This window comes from Aotus nancymaae, unplaced genomic scaffold (genome assembly GCF_030222135.1).
Source record: "Aotus nancymaae isolate 86718 unplaced genomic scaffold, 86718_ANA_hifiasm-v0.15.2.pri h1tg000033l, whole genome shotgun sequence".
In the NCBI taxonomy this organism is placed as follows: Eukaryota; Metazoa; Chordata; class Mammalia; order Primates; family Aotidae; genus Aotus; species Aotus nancymaae.
Window position 1 is genome coordinate 10,138,141 of NW_026988447.1, and position 27,937 is coordinate 10,166,077.

Genomic DNA, 27,937 nt, shown 5'->3' on the forward strand with positions numbered 1-27,937 from the left:
TATCTTGTTTGGGATTTTCATAAATTATCAGCAATACATTTTCTGGCTAAAGTAAAACATACCCAAAACAAAATCATTCCTACCAGATTGGCACAGGATAAAGCTATCTCCTTCTCATCCCTTCTTGATCCAAAGTGCAAACCCCTGAAACCTGTTTTGTCTCCCTCTGCCTCATCCCTATTCCTCTTTTTTTTTCTTTTTTGAGACGGAGTCTTGGTCTGTCAACCAAGCTGGAGTGCAGTGGCACGATCTTGGCTCACTGCAACCTCTGCCTCTCAGGTTCAAGCAATTCTCCTGTCTTAGCCTCCAGGTAGCTGGGACTACAGGTGTGCACCACCACACCCAGCTAATTTTTGTATTTTTAGTAGAGACGAGGTTTCATCATGTTAGTCAGGCTGGTCTTGAACTCCTGACCTTGTGATCCTCCCTCCTCAGCCTCCCAAAGTGGTGGGATTACAGGCGTGAGCCACTGCGCCTGGCCTATCCCTATTCCTCTTAAACCCATTTGACCCTTACATCAACTCCTGTTAGGTCTTTGAAAATCCATATCGACAATCCCTCACACTCTTTTCTTCATTCTTAAACTTTTCCCAAATTCTTATTGCCTAATCTTTATAATTCCTCAAAACTGTCTTACTTCTAAAGACACTCCTTTTCTAGAGCCTTCTTTTAAGATTCACACTTCTTACTACTTAATAGAAAGGGTACCTGTTGACACAGGTAATATGGTAGATTGTTACACTCGTGTTCTATAATAAATCACATCTCCCAGTACCCATACTCTTGCCTTCTCGCCTTCTGCATTGGGTCTGGGCTCGGCCATGTGATTGGCTGTTTTAATCATTTGGCACTGGCTTTGAGACCAAACAATGGAGGATAAAAAAATCGTCACAGAGACTATTAGTAAAGTTTAGAAAAATAGCAAACAGTTAACAGAAGGCAAAAAGGCAGTAGAAACTGCTATTGGACACAGTAAAAATGGAAACTCATGTGTTGTGTTAGTGAAAACACTGGCATAACCGCCACCTGTAACAAATTGAAAGACTGGAAATGTATTTAGTGAACTTTGTCAATCTGGCTGAGAACATTTTGAGACAGAATGCTACAGTGTCAATTTGTGTCTTTTAGATGCTTATGAGAAGGTACAAGAAAGAACTGAGCTAAAGAGAGACCTGTTCAATTTGCAAGTAGAATTTAGAGGATACATAAAAAAAGCTAGGACATGCTGTTTTGGAAGATTTAGTGTTTCACATCTTTAGTATCTCCACCTGGCACAGTTAAGAAATGGCTTCAAGGTAAAGACTGAATCAAAGATGTTTCTACAAAACCCTTTGTTAAGACCTTGGGAAGATGTGAGGCTTTGGCTGAGGAGATCCCTACAATTAGACAAAAAAAAGGGTTTAAAAAAATATTAAGGCATTGTCACAAGAATTCCTTAGAAAGCAAAAGATTCTCTTGAAAAAGTTTTGGATGTGGCTTTGGGGACATGGAATGAACCCCATATAAAACCATTAAAAAATCCACAAAAGTTTTAAGGGAGCTAAATCTGCTAGAACTAAAATGTATACAAATAGCTTAAAATGATTTTTTTATGGTAAATAAACAAGTGAGAAAACTACTCATTGAAAGCATGGACCAGTTGTTTTTGAAAATTACCCCAAAAACAGGACCAAGTGCAGCAGAGAGCAATGAATTAGGGAAACTTCCAGAAAGTATGATATCCCAGTTAGTGAACATTTTCTACCCCTGGAGTATACAATGGCTAGATTTCAGCCATGCTGTGGACCAGGGAATTCTATGTGCCTCTTGTTTCTGTTATTAAATTATTGAATTGAATTATTGAGGTTATTCTGTGCCTTTTACCTATTTATGTTGGGTATTGTACATGGGAGAACAGGGAAAAACTACGTTATTTTTTATTTCACAGTTCTCTGAGTAAGGAGGAGTTTTAGCCAAAAAGTTTCATCTGCATGTAGTCCATGATGAGATCATGGATTTTGAACTTGTTGATTGAATGAGATTTTAAGGGTGTTGGCGGGTGGGGTGGGGAGGTGTAATATGTGTATCTTCACCTGAATCATCGGGGCCGCAGGACAGACCATAATAGACTTTAACAATAATGGCTCAGAATAAATCATGACTCCTGTTATTTATGCCTGCATGTAATTCCCTTCTTGATTCAGGTTATGGCCATGTGATTTAATTTGAGCAATAGGACATGAGCAAATGTAATACAAATGGAATGATAAGCACTTGTGCACTAGGGCTTCCTCTGGTAGAACACTGTTCTAAGACTGTGTGTGAAGTCCAGTCTAGCCTCCTTGGGAAGCACACACACATACACGCACACACGAGGAGAGAGACCCAGCCATCCCAGCTCCCAGCTAACTCACTAACAGAAACAGACCTCTAAGTGAACCTAAGAAAGACTAGTTGAAGAAACTCACAATCTACCACACACTCATGAGAAATGAAATAGCTGTTTAAAGCCACAATGTTTTAGGAAAAAAGAGTATGGGGAGTAATATATAATTAATACAACCACCTCTTTATTTATGGTCTAAGATCTTTCAAGACACTCAGAAATCCACCTGATGATTGTAGCACTGGGCACTACTCCCTATTTGCCTGTTCTATTTTCATTCTATGGGATTTCAACAAGCTCACTTTTCCTCTGACACTTCAACTCTCAAGCATCATAGTTCCTTGACATTTCATTAATAAGAATATTCATCTTCCAAATATTTTGCTACTTGTAAGTATGATTGTATCTTTAGCCAAATAACAAGACAAATATTCTACTTACTTTTGTGACTCATACAGTTCTTAGTTTTCATTTTCGCTTTTGTTTGCTTGTTTATTTTTTTGAGATGGAGTCTCGCTCTGTTGCCCAGGTTGGAGGGCAGTGGCATGATCTTGGCTCACTGCAACCTTCCCTTAAAATTATTTGTGTTTTACCTATCCATCCTTCCCTCCCTCAGCCTCTGACAATCACTGATTTTTCTACTATCTCCCTAGTTTTTCCTTTTCCAGAATGTCAGATAATTGGAATCATACAGAATGTAGCCTTTTCAAATTGTTTTTCTCACTTAGTGTTACACAATAAAGTTTCCTCCATGTCTTTTCATGGCTTGATAGTTCATTTCTTTTTAGTGCTGAATAACATTCCTTTGTCTGGATGTACCACAGTAGCCATTCACCTACTGAAGAACATCTTGGTTGTTTACAAGTTCTGGCAATTATGAATAAAACTTCTATAAATACCCAGGTACAGGTTTTTGTATAGACATATTTTCAAATTATTTGGATAAATACTAAGGAGCATGATTGCTGGATCATACTATAAAAGTATGTTCAGCTATGCACTAACTGTCAAACTGTTTTCCAAATTGGCTGTGCCATTTTGCACTACAACCAGCAGAGTTTCTATTGCATCATACCTTCACCAGTATTTGGTGTCATCAGTGTTCTGGATATTGGACATTCTAATAAGCATGTAGTGATATCTCATTGTGGAAATATGATGTGGAAAGACTTTTTATATGCTTATTTGCAGTATATCTTCTTCAGTGAGATGTCTATTCAAGTCTTTTGCCTATTTTTCTTCAGGTTATTAATTTCCTATTGTTGAGTTTTATGAGTTCTTTGCATATTTTAGATAAAAGCCTTTATTCGATATGTCTTTTGCAAATATTTTCTCACAGTCTGTGATTTGTCCTCTCATTTTCTTGACTGTATTTCACAGAGCAGAAAATACTTTTAATAAAATCCAGCTTAGCAAGTATTTCTTTCATAGATCATGCCTTCGGTGTTCTATCCTAAAAGTAATCAACATGCCCAAAGTCATCTAGATTTTCTAATATGTTATCATCTAGGAATTTTATAGTTTTGTGCTTTACATTTAGTTCTACACTTCCTTTTGAATTAATTTATACAAAAGGCATAAGATATGTGTCATAAATTTTTTGGGGGGTTTTGAATATTTAGTTGTTCCAGCACCTTGTATTAAACAGACTATCTTTGCCCATTGTATTGTCTTTGTTTCTTTTTCATGATCAGTTGACCATACTTATATGAGTCTATTTCTGGGCTCTCTGTTCTGTTCCAATATAATCTATTTGTCTACTGTTTTACCAATACAACTCTGTCTTGATTACTGTAACTTTGTAGTAAGGTAGTCTTAAAGTCAGATAGTATGAGTCCCCTGACTTTGTTCATCTACTTTAATATCGTGTTGACAATTCTAGGTATTTTTCCTCTCCACATAAACTTTAAAATAAGTTTGTTAATATCCACACAATAGCTGGCTGAGATTCTGATTGAGGTTGCATTGAATCTATAAATCAAGTTGATATTAACTGACATCCTGACAATATTGAGTCTTCCTATACATGAACATGGACTATCTCCCCATTTATTTAGTTATTTGATTTCTTTTATCAGTGCTTTGTACTTTTCCTCATATATATATATATAGTATACATTTTTTATTAGATTTATACCTAAGTATTTCATTTGATGGGGGTTGTATTTTTAACTGCAAATTATTTTTGTTCAACATTGTTACATAGAAAACAACTGACTTTTGTATATCTACCTTGAATTCTGCGACCTTGCCATAATTATTTATTAACTCTAGGAGTTTATTTTGCCAGGTCATGTAGATTTTCTACATAGACAATTATCCGCAAAAAAGACAGTTTTATTTCTTCCTTCCCAATCTGTATGCCTTTAATTTCCATTTCGTGTATCATTGCATTAGCTAGGAATTCCACTACTATATTGTAAAGAAGCGGCGAGAGAGAACGTTCTTGCTTTGTTCCTGATCTTAGCAACACAGCTTCTAGTTTCTCACAATAAGTATGACATTAGCTACAGGTGTTTTGCAGACATTCTTTATCCATTGAGGAAGTTCCCCCTAACCTAAATTTGCTTATAATTGCTATTATGAATGAATGCTGAATTTTGTCAAATGCTTTTTCTGCATCTATGATATGATTATGTGGTTTTTCTTTGGTCTATTGATGTGATGAATCACATTAATTGATTTTTGAATGCTGAACTATCCTTGCCACTTGAAACAAATCTCAATTACTTATGGTGTGTAATTATTTTTAGACATTATTGAGTTTCATTTGCTAGTGTTTTGTTAATGATTTTTGTGTTTATGTTCATGAGAGATATTGATCCATAGTTTTCTTGTTCTCGTAATGTCTTTTTGTTTTTAGTGATAGGGTGATGCTGCTTATAAAAAGAGTTAAAAAGTACTCCCTTGGCTTTTGTTGTCAATTGGTATAATATCTTCCTTAAATATTTAGTAGAATTCAGCAGTAGTTTATCTGGGCCTGGTGCTTTCTATTTCAGGAAATTATTAATTATTGATTTAATTTTTAACAGATAATAGGTTTATTCAATTGTCTATTTCTTTATTGTGAAAAATACGAATTGTATTTTTCAAGGAATTAGTTCATTTAATATAGATCGCCAAATTCATGGATGCAGACTTACTCAATGTATGACTCTATTTTTTATCATTTTCATCTCCACGAGATCTGTAGTGATAGCGCCTCTTTCATTTTCTATATTAGTATTTTGTATAATCTTTTTTTCTCAGTTACTCTGTCTAGAGGCTGATATTACTGATCTTAAAAACAATCAAATAAACAAAAAAAAAAAAACACACCTTTTGGTTTCATTGATTTTTCTCACTCTTGATTTTGTTTTCAATTTCATTTCTTTCTGCTCCGATTTTTATTACTTCTTTTCCCCTGCTTACATCGGATTTTATTTGCTTTTCATTTTCTAGTTTCCTAAGTTAGAAATTTAGACTATTGATTTTATATCTTTCTTCTTTTCTAATATGTGCATTCAGTGTTATAAATTTCCCTCTAAGCAGTTCTTTTGCTGCATCTAGAAATTTTGATTAGTTGCATTTTCATTTTCAGAATATTTTAAAATTTATGTTGAGATTTCTTCTTTGACACATGTATTATTTAGAAGTGTATTGTTTAATATACAATTATTTGGGGATTCACCAGCTATCTTTCTGTTATTGATGCTTACTTTAATTTCATTTTGGTCTGAAAATAGACATTGTATAACTTCTATTTCTTCATTTGTAAAATATATTAAGGGGACAGAATGTGGTCTATGTAATAGTCTATGTGATCTCAAGAAGAATGTATATTGTGTTGTTGTTGAATACAGTCACCTACAGATGTCAATTATATCCAATTAACTGATGGTGCCCTTGGATTCAGCTCTATCTTTACTAATTTTCTGCTGCTGCTTCTGTTCATTACTGATAGGTGTTGTAGTTTCAAATTATAATGGTGGCTTCATCTATTTCTTCTTGTAGTTCTATCAGTTTCTTCCTCACACATCTTGACACTCTGCTGTTAGGTACATACGCATTAAAGAGTGTTATGTCTTAAAGAATTGATCTTTTTATCATTATGTAATTCCTCTCTTTATTCCTGATTACTTTTCTTGCTCCGAAGGCAGTTCTGCCTGGAATTAATATAGCGACTTCTGCTTTCTTTTAATTAGAGCTCTCATGACATAGCTTTCTCTATCCATTTACTTTTCATTTTTAATGTATTTCTATATTTAAAGTAGGTATCTTGTAGACAACATAGAATTGGGTGGGTCTTGTTTTTGTAATCCACTCTCATAGTCTCTCTTTTTTAATTGATGTATTAGACTATTGACCTTTAAAGTGATTAGTAATACAGTTGGATTAATGTCTTTTTCTATTTGTTATCCTTCTTCTTTTTTCCCATCATTGTCTTCTACTCTTTTTCTGCCATTTGTAATTTTAAACATACATTTTATGTGATTACATTCTCTATCCTTTCTTAGTATAACAATTGTATTTCTTTCTCTTTATATATATCTCTTTTTTTTTTTTTTTTTTTTTCGAGACAGTCTTGCTCTGTTACCCAGGCTGGAGTGCACTGGCATGATCTCAGATCACTGCAACTTCTGCCTCCCAGGTTCAAGCAATTCTCCTGGCTCAACCTTCCAAGTAGCTAGGATTACAGGCACCTGCCACTATGTGCGACTAATTTTTGCATTTTTAGTAGAGATGGGGTTTCACCATGTGGGCCAGGCTGCTCTTGAACTCCTGACCTCAAGTTACCTGCCAGCATTTGCCTCCCAAAGTGCTGGGATTACCTGTGTGAGCCACCATGATATGGTTGTCCTACAGTTTGCAATAGACATTTACAACTAATCCAAGTCCGCTTTCAAATAACACTGTTCTATTTCACATGTCATACACGTACCTTAAAATAACAAAATATCTCTAATTTCTCCCCTCCATCACTTGTATTCTTCCTATCACTCATTTCAATTACATATAAACACACACAATTGAATATGTTGTTGCTATTACCATTTTGAACAAATTATTTTCTATTAAACCAATTAAGAATAAAAATCAAAATGTTTTATTTATCTTCATTATTCTTTCTGCAATGGAATTCCTTTCTTTATGTAAATCTGTACATCTGACCTATATAATTTTCCTTCTCGGTGTAGAACTTCTTTAGCATTTCTTGCAAGGTAAGTCAACTGGCAAAAAAAAAAAAAAAAGAAAAAGCCCTCCATTTTTGCTTGGAAAAGTATGTATTTCTTCTTCACTTTTAAAGGATAATTTGGCAGAATACATAAAACTAAGTTAGTGGTTTTGTTTCTCTCAACACTTCAAATATTTTACTCCCCTATAATTATTTTATTTGCTCTTTTATAGGTGAGATATTTTTCCCATGTATGTTTATTTCCATATTTTTAAATTTATCCTTGATTTTCTATAATTTGAATATGTAGATAGGTGTGGGGTTTTGTGGCATTTACTCTTTTTTAAATATATTTTATTGCATTTTAGGTTTTGGGGTACATGTGAAGAACATGCAAGATTGTTGCAGAGGTACATACATGGCAGTGTGATTTGCTGCCTTCCTCCCTATCACCTACATCTGGCAACTCTCTACCCCCCACTGTCCCTCCCCTAGTTCCCCCCACCACAGACCCCAGTGTGTGATGCTCCCCTCCCTGAGTCCATGTGTTCTCATTGTTCAACACCCGCCTATGAGTGAGAACATGCAGTGTTTGATTTTCTGTTCTTGTGTCAGTTTGCTGAGAATGATGATTTCTAGGTTCATCCACATCCCTACAAAGGACATGAACTCATCATTTTTTATGGCTGCATAGTATTTCATGGTGTATATGTGTGTGGTATTTATTCTGATTGGTGTTCTTTGAGATTTCTGGATGTGTAGTCTAATGTCTGACATTAACTGGTGAAATTCTCAGTCATTATTAGTTCTGTTCTTTTCTTTATTTTCCTCGTGATATTCCCATATGTGTATGCATGTTACACCTTTTGTAGTTGTCCCATAGTTCTTGGATATTTTGTTCTACTTTTTCTATCTTTTTTTCTCTTTGTTTTTCAGTTTCGAAAGTGTCTGACATAACCTCAAGTTCAGGTATTCTTTCCTCAGTCATTCCAGTCTACTAACAAGGTATTCTTTATTTCTGTTACCATGTTTTTGATTTCTAGTATTTCTTTTTTATTTTTTCTTAGAATTCCTATCTATGCTTACATTATACATACTGTTTACTTTTGCCATTAGTATATTAATCACGAATATTTTAAATTCATCATCTGATAATTCCAACATTCCTTCCATAGCTTACTCTGGTGCTCATGCTTGTTCTGTCTGTTCCAGCTGTTTTTTGCCTTTTAGTATCCCTCCTATTTTTCTAGACATGATGTACTGGGTAAAAGGAACCAGCGTAAATACAATTCTCCATTTATGCCTGCAGGGAATTGATTCCAGGACCCCATATAGATACCAAAATATGTGGATGCTCTAGTTCCTTTATATAAAACAGCATAATATTTGCAAATAAACTGTACACATCCTCCTATATATTTTAAATAACCTCTGTTACTTATAATACCTAATCTAATATAAATGCTATGTAAATATTTGTTACTCTGTGTTTTTATTTGTATTTTTTTCATTTTCCATGACCTTAAATGAGATAGGGTGTTTGGCAGAGGGTGGTGTTGAGTAGTTCCCCTTCTCTAGGTCAGCTAGGCTCTAAGAAAACCCCATTATATTAGGCTTTGGTGAAATAGTTTCTCTCGAAGGCAGGCTTTGGTTAAGATGAACAGAATGCTCTGGTATATTTTTAAATAGCCATTTTCCCCTTTCACTGCCGAATGCACAAGAGGATTTTTCTGTGACATTCACTGTGAGAATCTGGTAGAACTCTAGGAGGTGAAACACATTAAAGTGATGAAGGGAGTGAGCAATGACTGGGTCTCCCTGGAGTTTTTAACTCAAAGATTTATCCATACTGAGCCTGCCACAATTTTTCAATTACAGTTCAGGCTTTCCTACTTCTTCCTGTGGAGGTTTCTCCTTATGGGTTTCTGCTCCAGTAGGTTGTGATTCTCTGATGTATCTGCCCATGTGTCTCTCCAATATTAGAGGTGGCAAATTGCCCTGTGACTTCACTTCTGTGTTATATCAAGAATAGGTTGTTGATTTTTTCTGTTCAGATTTTAACTTGGTTTAATGGAGTGGCAAATTCTAAGGTCTTTTCATACCAGTCTGGAAATGAGAAGACCTGCTTTTTGATTTTGGTCAGTCATTTGCCCTCCCTTTACCATGCTGATTCTTTATTTGTAAACAACATTAGCTACTTCATATGGTAGCTGTAAAACCCAAGATAATATAAATATATTGAAAATAACAAAAGTTATTTTTAAAAAACAAACAACTCATAACTGATTGATATACAATGTTACCAGAGTTTATTGAATTTTTCTTAATTTATGGGTGTTTACTTGGCAGAAAACAAAATTATGTTCTCCAAAAGTCCTTTTTTCCAGTTCTAAAAGACATTCTTTGCAGAAGGAAAGCACAGAATGTGTGATATTGTAAAATATATATTTGGTCTTCAACCCTGTTTCTTGGCAAACAACTCCTAAAAATCCTTAGAAATTTCAAAGTGATGTCTTTCTGTAGGCAAATGAGCTGACAGATGGCTGGCAACCCCAAGTAGCTTCAGGACAGAGGATGATTGCCTGAAAACCCAAGGTCTGTAGAGGGTTGGGACTTTTAGCTCCACCCACAACCTCCAGGGAGGGCAAAGGGGCTGAAGGCCAAATTGATCACCAATGACCAATGGTTTAATCAATCATGCCAATGTAATGAAGCCTCCATAAAAATTCAAAAGGGCAGAGTTTGGAGAAATTCTAGTTAGCAGAATATGTGGAGGTTTCTGGAGGGTGGAGTAGCCTCCCTTACCTCACCCTACGTGTCTCTTCATCTTTATCCTGTGTAATAGCCTTTATAATAAACCTGTAAATGTAAATGTTTCCCTGAGTTCTGTGAGCTGCTTAAGCAAATTAATCAAACCCCAAAAGAGCATCATGGGAACCCTGTTTTATAGCCTCCAATGCACAGCCAAAACAACCTGTGGCTTGTGATTAGCATGTGAAGGCCATAGCAGGGAGGAGAACATTATTGAGGACTGAGCCTTCAACCACTGGGATCTGATGCTGTCTCAAGGTAGACTGTGTCAGAATTAAATTGGAGGATACCTATCTGGTTTCTGCTACAGAAATTACTGCTTGCTTGGTGTGTGAAGAAACCCCACCTATATAAGGTCATAGAAGACTTCTGTGTTGATTGCTTTTGAGTAAGAAAATAGAAATGTTTGACAAACCTGATAAAAACAAGCAATGGGGAAAGGATTCCCTGTTCAATAAGTGGTGTTGGGAAAACTGGCTAGCCATATGCAGAAAGCAGAAACTGGACCCCTTCCTGACACCTTACACTAAAATTGACTCCAGATGGATTAAAGACTTAAACATAAGACTTAACACCATAAAAACACTAGAAGGAAACCTAGGCAAAACCATTCAGGACATAGGCGTAGGCAAGGACTTCATGACCAAAACACCAAAAGCATTGGCAACAAAAGCCAAAATAGACAAATGGGACCTAATCAAACTCCACAGCTTCTGCACAGCAAAAGAAACAGTCAATAGAGTGAATCGGCAACCAACAGAATGGGAAAAAATTTTTGCAGCCTACCCATCTGACAAAGGGCTGATATCCAGAATTTACAACGAGCTAAAAAAGATTTACAAGAAAAAAACAAACAAGCCCATTCAAAAGTGGGCGAAGGACATGAACAGATACTTTACAAAAGAAGACATACATGAGGCCAGCAAGCATATGAAAAAATGCTCATCATCACTGGCCATTAGAGAAATGCAAATCAAAACTACATTGAGATACCATCTCACACCAGTTAGAATGGCAATCATTAAAAAATCTGGAGACAACAGATGCTGGAGAGGATGTGGAGAAATAGGAACACTTTTACACTGTTGGTGGGAGTGTAAATTAGTTCAACCATTGTGGAAAACAGTGTGGCGATTCCTCAAGGACCTAGAAATAGAAATTCCATTTGACCCAGCAATTCCATTACTGGGCATATATCCAAAGGATTATAAATCGTTCTACTATAAGGACACATGCACACGAATGTTCATAGCAGCACAGTTTACAATAGCAAAGACCTGGAACCAACCCAAATGCCCATCGATGATAGACTGGACAGGAAAAATGTGGCACATATACACCATGGAATATTATGCAGCCATTAAAAACGAGGAGTTCGCGTCCTTTGTAGGGACATGGATGAACCTGGAAACCATCATTCTCAGCAAACTGACACAAGAACACAAAATCAAACACCACATGTTCTCACTCATAGGCAGGTGTTGAACAAGGAGAACACATGGACACAGGGAGGGGAGCACTATACATGGGGGTCTGTTGTGGGGGAGTGGGGGGGACAGCGGGGGGGTGGGGAATTGGGGAGGGATAGCATGGGGAGAAATGCCAGATATGGGAGAGGGGGAGGAAGGCAGCAAATCACACTGCCACGTATGCACCTAAGCAACAACCTTGCATGTTTTTCACATGTACCCCAAAACCTAAAATGCAATAAAAAAAAAAAAAAAAAAAAGAAAATAGAAAAAGTGCTTTAAGTTTCTGCATGAGATTTTTCTACCCTCAATAAGCTACTGGTATTAACCAGTAACAGTCTATATTCTAATATGTTTGGTTCTCATCCAAATGAATCAGATAGTTCCTTTTCTGAACTTTGCTTAATACTTAAAAATAAAAAAAAAACTTATAGAAATAAACAGCTCATCAAAAAATGTAGAGTGTAAAAGAAGAATAAATTGTAGGTCCAGTAATGTACCATTTTTTTTACCCAGCAACTGAGTTGTGAGTCTTTCTATTCCCCACACATTCAGCTCCTGACTACACTACAGACTGCCTCCTCCTCCTCCAAATTTAACCTTAATGCTTCACTTTTCTTTGGAACGCCTTCCCGACATCCAGTCTGGGTCCAATGTTCCCGGCGCTGCTGTAGCACTCTGTGTAATCCTTCACTATAAGGGTGCACGTAAGGTGTCATAGTCTTATAATCAGTTCACTTGTGTGTCTTTCCAGCCAGAGTATGAGTTGGAGTTAAAGACTATATTTCACTTTTCCATCAACAGGGAGCACAGAAAATGGCCTAGAATAGTGGTCAGAAAAGATTTAAAAATCTTAAATATGTGAATGAAATAATGAGCTATTTGTTCATAAATATCATTTGTTTGGTGATATTTAAGTTATTTTAATTATCAAGGAAAATATGACTCAATCTCTGACACGTTTTAACTATTCAACAATTTCTAACACAAACTGAACGCTCTGAGTTCCCTGCTGAAAGGAAACCTGAAAGCACAGACGGTGGAGGCTGCCAGGTGGTATGTTCTCAGCATGAGCCAGTACCTTGAAGCAAATGGCCTACTGCTTTTTAGAGTTGCAGGACTTCCAGGTGTCATTACATGGAACCCACACCAACTTTCTGGAAAGGCACAAGGCAGTGGAAGGAGGGAAGTACTTGAAGTCTCTTCTGCCACATAAAGCTCCAATTCTCACTCAAAAAACGGAGTATCATATATGAAGTTCGAAGTTATACAAACGTAAGGAGCATTATTTGAATTAATTATGAAAACAGTTTATACTTATAAAGGGAATCTTATCAAAATCACTTTACATAAAGCCTCTTAAGAAGCCACTTTTAATGGAAAAAGTCAGATATGAATAGAAAGCAGTTCTGAATTATTAAAGATAGAGAAATCTGAGTTCATTTATAAAAAATCGACGGGCCCACTTTTCAAGATACTTATATGTGAGCATAAAAGAAAGCTTAAAAGTATATCATGCAGTCTCTATCGCAGCAAAAAAAGACACCTACACCAGATAAAGGCTGAAGACACTGAATAAAAATCATTTTGAGAAAGTAAAATTTAACAGGTACATTTAAATTTACATTTCAAGATAGTTAAGCAGTCTGTAACTGTCTTCAAAAAATAAAATTTCAAATAATTTTGATTTAATATCTAAAGGATAATATACTTGTTAAATGATGAAGCACCTAGGCTTGTATAATCAACTGCTGAGAAAAGAAAAGATATCAGTTGAAAGCTCATGTCGTGCCTCTTCGGAAGCTGCAGTGGTGATTATGATGAACAGTTCAGGCCAGTGAAGAGTCTAGAACTCTACTATTACTTCAACTCCTAGTTCCCTTTGAGATCTGGGTCAAGTTACCTCTAAGCTTTTAGAGGTAAGTTTACTAATTTATAAAATAAGTGAATGTTACTAGATAATTTCTGAGTTTCTTTAAGCTCTAACATTCAAATTAAATGATTGTTTCTCAGAACTGTTTTGGGAGGAAGAATACACAGGACTTTAATAACAACTATGATAATTTCTGTCTACCTAGACCATAGTTAGGTCATTCAGGTTTTTTCAGGTTTCATCTTTCTCTTTCCTCCAAGGGGGAAACCTAGTTTTGACCTTTCTTGATGCTAAAAATGATTTTCTGTGTCTTCCACAAATGTTTTTCATCTTCTTTTCCATGTGGCATCAAATAGAATGAGAGAATTGATTAAAAGAGGGGCGAGGCGAGTATAAAAAAAGAACCGTCCCAACTGAACCACCCATACCATCACTATCCTCACTAAACTATAGCCTATATTATGTGTGTGTACTTGTATGTGTGTGTATGTATACGTAACACAGAATTCCTGTGTATGCATGTGTGTTTATGCAGGTGCATGCATGCATACATGCACATATGGTAGGTGGGTTTGACATGAAATACTTTTACTTTTCTAATTCTCTCTAACCCATGCCCATACCATTTTCCAAATTCAAAAAGAAAACAGGCCTATTTATGTGACTTTTATACAATCTCCTTCCTTTCTTGGTTTTAAATTACTTTCTATGTTTTCCTAAATCACCAACAAGAAAAGACAACTTATATTCTTAGAATAAGTAAAAATATTCCCTGAATTTAAAGCTTAATAATTTGCTCAGATGGAATAAATTAAATTAAATATATTAGTAAGGAGGCTCTGCTGGATTAAGAAACTAATACAAAATAAATTATATTTTTAGGAAAGGAATTTCTGGAGTATAGTATCCTTCCTTAGTTATTTATGTAGAAGTATAGAGCTCAGTTTGAAACTGCTTTAAATATTTAAAATTCCAATGCAATAAAACCAATAATGCAGTATCTTGGTATAACAGCAACAGTAAAGACAAGTTCTTTATGTATGTTAATACATATATTTTTCATTAAAATACCTTGAGGTACATGCTATTATTTTCACTATAAAAAAACTGAGACACAACAAAATTAAATAATTTGCTCAAGGAGGCACATACATAAGCCACAGAACTAAGATTCTAATTTAGGCAGTGAGTTTACTTATTTCAATAATATTTGATACTATTAACTTCAAGAACATGAAAACATAAAACACCAGTCCCATACTAGAAACACCACGCTTCCGCTTGGGCATATGTAACTTGTTATCTGTGTCCTGTAGAAGGACAATTTTGTGAAAATATATGAAGTCATTTTCCAAACATTCAATATAACCTTGAACAACGCAAAAACTACCTAAGATCTATCTCATTCATGAATCCCCTTGGATCTGTTTGTATTTTTATGTGCCCCACCTCTTCAGTATTTCATAAGTTTAAAACAGACTATTTAAAGTAATATTTCATTTAATTGCTCTAAATCTCTTTTTCTTGTTATTCAATGTGTGTTCTTTAATTATAACATTATAAAATGTGTTGGATAAGTTCTTGTTTATTATCTTCCAAATCTTAAAAACTTTGATCATCTCTCCTTTCAGCACTTCAACTTTTCATACAAAGAGTTCCTTTAACTACATTACATAAAAAATTTAAAAGTTGAGACCATTTCAATTTCAAAATCCTAAAATGTGAAAGAAATTCTGAAACTGGTTACTCAGCCATGTCAAGAAGAATTCTAAAAAAGTGCTCCTCAAGTTAAAATCTTCTGATTCCAAGATAGTCTCTACTCTTACAAGTGACAGTGCAAAAAATTCCCAAGGACAAATACACTATGCCATTTCTTAATTCAAAAGTTCCAAGCAAAAACAAACAAGGACAATAAAGGAACCACTCGTATACATGCCAAGTCACAGACATGGTCATATTTTTAAATTTTAACATACAGGAAAAATGTTTAATGTTAATTAGAAATATATCAATAACAGCAGCAGGATGACAGGTCTTTAATAACAAAAATGTTTGCAGAAATTCCTTATACTGTTTAGCAATTTTGCTTTTCATAGTCCTCTCACACTAAAGAGTCAAAGTTTTTTTAACATTTTTTTAAAATTGAGACGGAATCTCATTCTGTTCCCCAGGCTGGAGTGCAGTGGCACGATCTCGGCTCACTGCAACCTCCACCTTCCAATTCAAGTGAATCTTCTGCCTCAGCCTCCCAAGTAGCTAGGACTACAGGCGCACACCACCACACCCGACCTATAATTTTTGTGTTTTTAGTAGAGATGGGGTTTCGTCATATTGGCCAGGCTGGTCTCGAACTCCTGACCTCATTGTCTGTCCCCCTTGGCTTCCCAATGTGCTGTGATTACAGGCATGAGCCATCATGCCCGGCCAAACATTTTTTTTTTTTTTTAACACAAAGCTAGCATTCTCTTTTTCCTAGATTTTTAACATTTCCTTTCATTTTTTTTTCTTTTTTTTTTTTTTAGTTGAGATGAGTTCTCACTCTGTTGCCCAGGTTGGAGTGCAGTGACACAATTATAGCTCACTGTAACCTCGAAATCCCAGGCTCAAGGGATCTTCTGCCTATGCCTCTCAAGCAGCTGAGCCTACTCAAGTAGCTGAATCTACAGGCGCACACCACCACACTCAGCTAATTTTTTAATATTTTTGTAGCAACAAGATCTCACTCTGTTGCCCAGACTCATTTCCCGGCCTCAAGCAATCATCCCACCTCAACTTCCGAAAGTGCTAAAGTACCGAGATTACAAGCATGAGCCACTGCACCCGGCCCATTCCTTTATTTTTTAACTGATTGCTTCTCTTGTTCAAGTCTCTCAAAAGATAGAACAACTCTGCTGAACACCTCATTCTCCACTCTCTTCTCTCTCCACAGCCAAACATCTCCAGATAAGTACATGGCCCACACCTGATCTCCATTTGCTCACTTTCCATCATTCACTAGCTCACTCCAACAGGCCTACAGTATTCATCTGCGAAGGTCTCCAAGAGCTTTCTGTTTCTCCAGCTAACAAACTCACCTCTCAGCAGCATTTCACAGAGATCCCCATAACCTACTGCAAACTGCATTTACTTGCCTTCCATGACACCATACTCTTTCAGAATTGTTTTCCTACTTTCCTGGATGCTCTTTCTCAGTTACCTTTGACTTTCACCTTCTGTCTTGACTATTAACTGTTGGCTAATGTCCTAAGCATACTTTTCTTTCTAAACCACACTCTCACTTTAGGTACTCTCATCCATAGTCACAGTTTCAGTTATGCAGTGCAGAAAATAATCAGATCTGCATCGCCAACCCAGATCTTACTCTTGAATCCCATACGATATATTTGATTACTTTTTAGACCACTTTCATTGGCTGTTTTATGAGCCTCTTAAGTTCAATAAATAGCTCTAAAACTGAACTCATCATTTTCCCTCAGAGCCTTCCTCTCTTCCATTGAGAACTAATTCAATAAATAACACTCTAAGCTATCAAGACTGAAGGAACATCCTTGCTTTCTGCTACCGCACTTTCCACATACATCATTTGCCATGACTTCTTAAACACACCTTCTATACAATATTTAGACATGACTTCCCTTCATCCCTACCTACCCTTCCAGTCTAAGTCACCATTGTTCCTATCCTGGAATTTCACTCTTGTTTCCAAGGCGATCTTATTTCTGAATTATGCTTAAATATTCTTCTTAAAACTGTCCAAAGTCTTTCTATTGTCATTTTAGATTCTAAAATTGCTATGAGGACTTGCTAGATTTGGCCACTGATATCCTCTCCTAGCTTCATCTCATAAAGCTCTCCCACCTGCTTTCCATGTTCTGACTGTGGCGGAATAAAGTTGGCTACAGCTTCTTGGTCACAGTCCTATTAAAGATTGAAATAAGTTTCTTCTCCACTTGCATATAGACTCATTCAATGGAGGCTTAGCCAATAGAATGCAGCAGAAGTGACCTTACCTAAGCCCCTGCCCTAGTCTTGAAGAGGACTGGCAGCACCTGCTTTCCCTCTTAGAACATGCGTCCTTGGGACACTCCTTAGGATGCAGTCATCATGCAATTAGAAGCCCAAGTCACATGGCGAGTTTCCAACTTCCAGCCTGCAACTGCCAGCCATGACAGTGAACTCTCTCAGATTTTCGCACTGCATGACGCCCAGCTCAATTTACATGTAGCAAAACCGCCCAGCTGATACCTGTAAACCTACAGACTCATGAGAGGTAATGAAATAATTGTTTTAAGATATTAAGTTTTGGGCTGGTTTGTTATATAACAGTAGATTACAGGAACAAATGTTTATATTCCATCTTGTCTGTATTTCAACTCAGAGAGAGAGAAACTATGTTTTGCTTGTTCACCATTGTATTTTCAATGCTTACCAGAGTTACTGGTTTACCATAGATGCCCAATTAATATTTATTGATTGATATTACTAACAAATAAATGAAGAAGTAAATTATTAATTTCCTATCTCAAAAAAGGCAGTATAACCTAATAATTAAAGATGCTGGACTTTTAGACAACACTTCATGGTTTAAATCATGCCTGTTGTATTTACTGCCGACTGATCAGGAAATGTTGCAATAAGCACTCTTTGTCTCAGTTTGATTATCTGAAAAGTAGGGGTAACATTGTTCAGAGGACTAAATAAGATTATATTATGTGTATGTATGTGTGTGTGAGTGAAAGAGAGAGAACGTGTGTGTATTTATGAACCAATGGCAAAAGGCTCCCAGTGAATGTTAGTTGTTATTATTTATTTATCAAAATAATTAACTGTAAAGCAGAGAAATTGAATACTCTTCTGAGTTCACCTTGCTAGCTAGCTGCAGAGATGGGACTAGCAACCACTTTTCTGATTGACTTTTTTTCTTTTGCACCTTCTTATTTCCTTTTCTTTTTTTATGTCACAATCATCTGTGGTGGGCAGAATAAATGATCCCTCATTTCCTAATTCCCTAAACCTGTGAATAAGTTATAAGTCAAATGGGAATTAAGATTACAGGTAGAATTAAAGCTGCGAATAAGCTGAATTTGAGATGGGGAAATTATCCAGGGTTAATCAGATGGCGCCATTGTAATTGTAAAGGTTTTTGTAAGTAAAAAAGAATTCAAAAAAAGGAGAGTACCAGAGAGATGCAATGCGAGAAAGACCATATCTCCCATTGCAGGATTTGGAGATGGAAGGAGGCCACTAGCCAAGGCATGCAAGTGGCCCCTAGAAGCTCGACAAGGCAAGGAAATAATTATCCCCTAGAGACTCCAGGAAGAAAAGCAGCCCTGCTGACACCTCGATTTCAGCCCACGGAGACTAATTTTACACTTCTAACCTCGGAACTGTAAAATAATAGATTTGTATTGTTATAAATCATTGTTTGTAGTAATTTGCTAGGACAGCAATAGAAAGCCAATACATTACCCAATCAATGTGGTGAACTCATAAAACTGCATGCAATTTCAAAGCTTAATACTTGATATATTTGCTGAAATGGTTGTGGAATGTATGATACTTTTTTCAATATTTTCATTTGGGACCATTTAGATTCTTCTACCTTCCTTTGTTAATATATTATACCACTGAAAGAGATGATAATATTTCAGTTTTGTACAACTAAGAGTAACGTTCAAAAATGAGGAAAGGTAAAGACAGGAAAATAGTAGAAAAAAATAAAGTTAATCGTAATAATTTGAGGAATTTTGAGTGCAAATAGCCACCAGAAAGTTTAGCATCTATGATCTCGACTCTTCCTTGGGAAAGAGAACTTCATCTTCCTGACTCCTCATGGGACAAAACTGTTGAATTTATTGCAATTATAATAAAATTCTCATTGAATATATACTGTGTAGATATTTTTTAAACAGCTAAATATCTCTGCCAAGGCAGCTAACTCAACATACTATTAAATTGGTTTAGGGCAACAAGATACAGAAGCTGTCACACCTGTAAAACATCCTTTAACCATATGTCATGATGCATTTATATGCTAATCTCTTCAGAAGTAGCAAAACCCTTTGATCCCACCTGGTGGCCCATATTTTCTGAATTAATTCCAATAAAATAGAATAGAATTATAATACATGAGGTCTGCCTTCTTTAAACAGCAACAAGAATGTTTAGATGGATTTTTGGTATACTGTTTTTAAACCACATTTAAAATCCTGAGCCACTATGGAAAAATCACTTCAAAGGAATACAACGAAAAGATATTATTTTTTATTTAAAACAGTCCAAATATTTATAATTTCAGGAAGGCAAATATAAACCAGTCATCTCAGAGTAATCTATTAGTGTCTGCTTATTGCTTTGAGTATTCACCAGGGAATGAGAAAAGAAAACAGAAAAAAAAAAAAAAAAAAAAAGAAGACAAAAAGAGAATGCTGCTTTGGAAAAAAATCAAGGGTAAAATATCAACCACTTTAAATTGAAGACCTTAATATAATATATTTTCTGATTCTCCACTCAAAGGAAATAACTGTGTAAGATTGTGGCCTAGTTTGCAGAAATCCTGCTATTTGTAGCTTACCTTGACAATTTTAAATGTCAACCAGAAAAGTCATATTTTTAGAAAGCATGTGTTAACTACTCTGGGCTAAATAAATAACAGTTTATATGATCTGTCTTTTTTATAAAAGTATAACTTAGTTGTGGTTAAGGACTTGGTTTTGTGTTTCTTTTTCTAGTTCTACTTATATAACTTTGATCGCTAATAAATCATTTTGGAGGTATTAATGTCATGGAAAATGGAAGCAAAGAGTTTCCCTAAGAAGTTTTTATGGTGGTTTCTGTACCTTGCTGTTATTCTGCCCCTTTCTTTAGAGGTTAATGGGAGAGAGAGAAAGAGAGAGAGAGAGAGAGAAATTGAGCTTAAAAAGAGTATAGTGTGTCTCTGTTAGTAAAAGATAAATATATACCAAGAGATTTGTTTGGATGCAACACAAAAGGTAATCAATTAAATAGTGCAGAATAGAAACTGGGTTGAAATTGGAGACAGGCTTAGAGGAAAGCTAGACTGTAGCTCAGAAGCCATGTGGGCATTCAGAATTCATTCCTGACACCCTCTAAGTCTAAGAAATGATTGCCAGGACAATTTATTGGAAGTGCATAACTGGTTTGCTGGAAATTAATAATCTTCTTCCTGATTTTCCTTTATTAAGATTGGCCCAATAATTCTATGGACTTGAGTTTGAAGTTAGAGCCCATCCAGCAAAAAAAAAGTTACCATTATTTGAGAAGGACAGGGATGCAGAAAGATATCAAGGGACGATAAACAGTAGCCTGATGCTTGGCTGCTCAAAATGCAAAGTAAATGTATTCACCAAGCTTCCATATGAAAATTTAGATAAGAAGCTTACTAAGTCTCCTTATTTATGAAGATTACAAATGAAGTTACGTAATGAAACCTTTTCAGTCATGCAATTTTGATACTTATACTGGCCAGGAAGATAAGACCAAAATATAGAAGACAATTTTGATCATTAAAAAATTCACAAGTTATTAAAAGACAATTATTTAACTTGGATAAAGAGGACATTATGTTTCCCAGCAAGAGGGTAGCAGGGGTTTGAATTCATCTAAACTTTTGAGCATATAACCAATGAAGCACAGGTATAACGGAAAGAACAAAATCATTTGTGGACTCCTATAAAATCCTAGGCCTTCCACAGACTGACTGAGGCAAGAACTGATTCAAAGGCAAAATCAGGAAGATGGCAGGAAAAGTAGGGAACAGGGGGGCAAAGGAGACAATATTATACACTGCCATAACAGAAAAGATGCATATTTGCAAAAACAAAATACTAAACACCAGAACAATGTAAATACCCAAAGACAATATATAACTGAGCTGAACTAGAAGGTGAAGGAAGTATTTTTTAATCCTTAATAATTAAGCTCATCTAATTTCCACAAATTGTCTTTCAGCAAACCGTCTTATGTGACAAGTTTGTCATTCAGTGAATTATATTATTTCTCCACAATTTCTTAGCTAAATAATTTTAGTAAAGTTACTTAATTTCTGAGTCTTGTTATTTTTGGTTTGTTTGTTTGGTGTTGTTTGCTGATAGGATAACATGAAATTTTAAAATAGTACTAAAAACATATTAGATGCCCAAATACATCATTTTCAAATTTTACTATACACAAGGCAATGTAAACAAATATTATAGAGACCAAAATAGAAATAACACTTACTGTATACCCACATTTTGAACACAAAGGTAAAATAAGATTTAGAGCATATCCATATTCTGAATACAAAGATTTAAAAAGTGTATGTTAAATACTGATATATAAAATCATATGTCAATGGAAATCAGGAGAAAATATTTATTTAGAATTGTGGTGATATGGTTTCCTTGTGTCACCATTCAAATCTCATCTTGAATTGTAGCCCCCATAATCCCCATGTGTGGTAGGAGGGACCCAGTGGGAGGTAACTGAATCATGGGGGTGGGTCTTTCCCTTGCTGTTCTCATGATAGTGATTAAGTCTCACAATATCTGATGGTTTTATAAAGGGCAGTTCCCCTGCACAAGCTCTCTTGCTTGCCGCCATGTAAGATGTGCCTTTGCTCCTCCTTTACCTTTTCCCATATTGTGAGGCCTCCTCAGCCATGTGAAATTGTGAGTCCATTAAACCTCTTTCCTTTATAAATACCCAATCTCAGGTATGTCCTTATAACAGCATGAGAATGGACTAACATATGTAGTATCTTGAAAAGTCTTACAGAGTATTATTTTGACTTTGCCCTGAACAATAAATAAGAATTTTAGCAATAGAGGCAGAGCTAAATGAAAGGCCACATACACGGAGAAAATGAGAAGTCAGAGTGCTGAGAAGAAGAAAAGAAGCAGGAATGAGGTGAGGTAGAGGAGAAAGAGAGAAAGGGAAAAAAGAGAAGGAGAGAAGAAAGAGGAGGAGGGGGAGGAACTAAAGCAGGAGAAAGAGGAGGAGACCACCAACAATCACAATAACATCAAAAACATGACAAAGACTCCTGTTACCCTCAATATCTAGTCTTCCCTTTTTTGCCAAAGTGATAGCAATTTAAACTGGGGATATATTTGATTATTATGAAGAAGACACATCCCAGAGTTTTATGCATCTAGATGTGGCCAGGTTACTAAATTGTGGCCAATGACATGTGAGAGAAAGTAATATATGGAAATTCCAGGATATGTTTTAAAGGCAGGGGGAGTGATCTTTTTATCACTTCTTCTTTCTTGGTGCCAGGATTAGGGACATGGTTCCAAGTCACCATTGATCATGCTGAAAGGGACACAGTGCTTCACATGGCAGAATCTGGGTTTCTAAAATAATAACATGAAATACCTGTCATATAAACCCTTGATCATCTATATTCAGGTTGCTATGTGACACAGAATTACAGTTTCATATTGATTAAGCCACAGTTATATAGGGTCCCTTTTTATTGTAATTGACACTATGAATTTATGAAATGGTAAATAGTCTGATATGAATAAAATACAGAATGTCTGGGAGAGACAGAATTAACGATGAAGCTAGGAAGTGAAGATCTGGACAAGTCTAAACTGAGATTATATTTAGTTTCTCTGCAATTGAAAGTCACAGATCACTTTCAAAAGGAGTAGAACATGATCAAATATGTGTGTTAGAAAAATAAATAAAATGTGTAGAACAACTTATAAGGAAGAAAGACTCAAGATAAGGACAATAAACTGTTATAACATAGACTTGTGACCACAACAGTAGGAGTATAAATGAGAAGAAATCTAATTTGGAGATTGAACTGACAGAATTGTGCAAGTAAAAAAGAAGAATGCGTGAGCAAGAAGGAGGCACAAAAAATACCTGTAATCAAATACAATTCTAATCTAGTTAAGTAGCATAAAAGGAAGTACAGATTTAATGGTGTTACCTGGCAATTGGTTATAAGGAATTATTAAAAATATATTAAATTCTAATAAAGTCCTTGTGACAATTGGAAACGCAAGTGTAGAGGATGAGTTAGAGTTTATCTATATTCGGTACTCTCTCAGATAGGAAGACTTGGTAGTAAACAAAATGAGCAGGAAGGATTATACGGAATGAAATAAAGAGAACAGAAAACAGAATCACATTATGTTCTTAATCCTCTTTTAAATTATTTGTGTTTTGTTCTTCCAGGACACAGGATGAATGTGCCCTAAGATTCATATCATCTGTGAACATAAAATGGCCTGTGAAATAAACTCCCTACAGGATTACAGAGCTGTAAAGAAACTTGGATTGTCTGGACAGCATGAAAGAGCTAAGAGAAGGTTTAACTACTTTCATGGTTAAAGAAAGTAACATGCAAACAAGCAAAATGACTTGTTCAAGGGAGCTTCACTACAGTAGTAGACAGCTCTCCAATCCCGGTATGCTGGACCATATTTTGATGCTTCCTAATTTGTAAATTCTAGTGAAGGTGTCAAAGAGATTTTCTCTTCGTCTTCACTTTATTTATTTACATTTTTTAGACAACATCTCATTCTGTTGCCCAGGCTGGAGTGCAGTGGCTCGAGCATGGCACACTGTAGTCTCGATTGCCTGGGCTCAAGCAGTCCTCCCATTTTAGTCTCCTTAGTAGGTGGGACCACAGGTGCACACCACCACATCTACCTATGTTTTATTTTTTATTTTTTTGTAGAGATGGTGTCTCACTATGTTGCCCAGGTTGGTCTCGAACTCCTGAACTCAAGCAATCATCCCGTCTTGGTCTTATAGGCATGAGCCACCACAACCGGGTCTCCCCTTCACTTCTTCATCTTCTATAATTTCTTTCTGTTTCTGTCTGCCTTGTAACCATTGGAACGCCAACATTTTTTTTCAAGAATCAGTAATGTTGAAGCTGAGTTAGCAAGATTCTACAACATTTGGATTTTCATACTCTTCAATTGTGTTGGATGATATTATTTGTAGTAGAAAATTTAGTTGGTTGCCATAAAAATTCTTCTAAGAAAGTAAATTATCTTCATAATTAGATTAAAAGATCAGAATAAAATTATATTCTGGTCTCACAAGTGAAGCTGAAGTGCTGTGATGAATGATGCTTTTGAAATCAATCCTTCAGATTTTCAGAAGTTTTCTATACATTGTTATTTCTTGCATTTCAGTTGAGAAGACAATGCAATCATCTGTTATGAGTAATATTTAGAGAAAGTAGTCAAGGGCTTATTAATCTTTGTAAGCAGTTAGACCTATATTTTTAAAACACATTCACTTTTTCGGACTCCAAAGCAATAAAGATAAAATCTTCCTTCAGTGGTGTGAAAGAGCAAAATAAATCCCATGAACAAATCACAACCTCAGAGAGCGATTAAACATTAGAGAGAAGAAAGCACATGATATATCTGAAAGCAGCACAGCCCAGTAAAAAAGTCATAAGGCTTGGGATAAAAGAGTGATAGATTTCACCCCAGCTTTTTAGAGGGTGACACTAGGAAAGTTAACCTCTGTGTTTATCTGGCGTTTACCTGATGCTTGTTTTTATCTGACAATTTCTTGTCTTGGTTTTACTTGGGTTATTTTACAAGTATAGTTGATTTCTTCCAACTTTGATTAGCTTTTTAATGCTTCCTACTAAAACTGGAATGATAAGGTTTTTTATTTTAAAAATCTACTACAAAAAATAATGCTTTCCAAATACCTCAACACTCACAATGACCTATAATTTAATCCTATTTAACAGACGATGGTACTACAAATAAATCAAGCAATTAACAAAGCAGAATCCAACTTTGACTCTCCTCATTACAAAACCATTCCCCTTTCTACATATCTTAGAGTTCATCCTTCTGGATATCAAGTCCTTCTACATATCTAGATATCACCTACTTTCTAGATATCAAGTCATGATGGCTGAAAAAAAGTTTTGTATTTTTCCCTAGTTTCAGTTACAGATTAATTAATTATCATATTATAGGGAGAACGTGGAAGTGTGGACTAGATGGAGTGGCCAGTTCCTCAATAAGAAATTAAGTCTCTTAAAAGGAGGGAGGAGTTGACAGAAGGTTTGCTCCTTAGAACATAAATGGGTCTGTGTGATCATAATCTCAGAACTGATTTCTAAAATCATGATTAAAGTTGTATCCGTATTTTGAACTGTTCCATTATTTTCATTGGAAAAATTCAATTAATATTTAATGAGCCTATTCAAGTTATGTGTGTGGTGAGGGTGAGATTGAAATCTAATTATGTTTACCATATATACATGCTCATTGTTAAAAAATAAAGAAAAAAACATAAAACAGTGAAAGAGAGTGGAAACCTAGCATAACTGTATCACTGATGTAAAGCAGCTCTCAATAGTTTGCTGTATCCTCTGAAGACATTTTAGTGGTGCATATTGATATGTATTACACACACATATACACAGTACTTTTATTTAAAAGAATCACAGAATTTTTATACTTAACATATGATCAAATTTTTCTGTCTCACTGTATATAAAACTACATGTACTAATGATATCTCATTGAGGTTTTATTTGGCATTTATCTGATGGTTAGCGATGTTGAGCATTTTTTCATATTCTTGTTGGACATTTGTATGTATTCTTTTGAAAAAAAGACTATTCATATACTTTGCCCACTTTTTAATAGGGTCATTTGTATTTTTGTTATGGTTATTGAGTTGTCTTAGTTACTTGTAAATTCTGCATATCACTCCCCTGCTGGAGGCATAGTTTGCAGATATTTTCTCCCATTCTGCAGGTTGTCTGTTCACTTTGTTGATTATTTCTTTTGCTGTGTAGAAGCTTTTGGGTTTAATTAGGTCCCATGAGATATCATCTTACACCAGTCAGAATTGCTATTATTAAAAAGACACAAAACAACAGATGTTGGTGAGGATGGAGAAAATGGGAATACTTATACACTGCTGGGAAGAATGTAAACTAAAAAACTCCTATGGAAAACAGTACAGAGATTTCTCAAAGAGCTAAAAATAGAACTGGTATTTTATCCAGCAATCCCACCACTCTGTATATAACTAAAGGAAAATAAATCATTATATTAAAAAGATATCTACCCTTATATTTTTATCACTTCACTGTTAACAAAAGCAAAGATATGGAGTAAATGTAAATGTCCATCAGCAGATGATTGGATAAAGAAAATGTGGCGTGCGTGCGCTGTGTGTGTGTGTGTGTGTGTATTTAACCATTAAAAGAATGAAATCATGTCTTTTGCAGCAACCTGGATGGAATTGCAGGCCATTATTTTAAGTGAAACAACTCAGAAACAGAAAGTTAAGATACCACATGATCTTACTTATAAGTGGGAGCTGAATGACGTGGACATAGAGTGTGGAATGACAGACGTGCAGGCTGGGAAGGGTAAGAGGAAATGAAGTGATAGGGAGGAGAAATTACTTACTGGGTACAATGTACACTATTCAGGTGATGGTTATACTTAAAACCCAGACATCACCATTACCTAAGATATCCATCTAACAATACTGCACTTGTATCCTTTAAATTTATACAATTTTTTAAAACTATATGCACTACATTTTTATAACTGTATAGAAATATGTCAAATTGATTGGTCATCATTTAATTAACTAATTCATAATTGGTGACTAGTTAAGTCAAATCCAAATTTTCACCACTGAAAAGCAGTGAGTATCCTCCACTTATATCTTTGACCATTTAAGTGAATATCCCAAGAACAAATTGCTAGAAGTAAAATGACTAGGTTAACTGTATATATTTGATTAAGTTAAAACTTCTCCGACTCGGGATGACCACCCATTCATTGCCTATTTCACACACCCTAACACAGGATAGTTCCAATATTTATAAAATTATCAATTTGACAGTTTCTTAACGTTTGCCAGATATTTGTTTCTCTTATTATTATTGCATTTCTTGACCTTTGACCATTTTTATATTGAGATGTTTGCCTTTTTCTTATTGATTTGTAGTGGCTCTTTCCAGACTATAGACTATGGATATTAACCATTTATCATTACAGTAGGCGAAGCATTTTCCCCATCTTAGTTTTTAAACAGGTTAAGTGTATCTTCTATGACATAAATTGGTTTTGAGATTTATGTCATCAAATCTACTAATATTTTCCTTTATGGCTAATGTTCTTTGTGTTATATCTTTGACAGATAACCTCTGTTTAGGCCTAGACTATAAAAAGACTCTTCTGTATGTTCTCACAGCACATACAGAAAATAGAGAGCTTATGTAATTTTTTCCA

General features: G+C 35.4%; 1 protein-coding gene across 4 annotated transcripts in view; it reads right to left on the reverse strand.

The window, feature by feature from the left end:
* GRIA2 (glutamate ionotropic receptor AMPA type subunit 2) overlaps positions 1-27,937 on the reverse strand; it is a 142,426-nt gene that overhangs the window by 80,538 nt on the left and 33,951 nt on the right. The gene's annotated exons all lie outside the window — the stretch shown is intronic.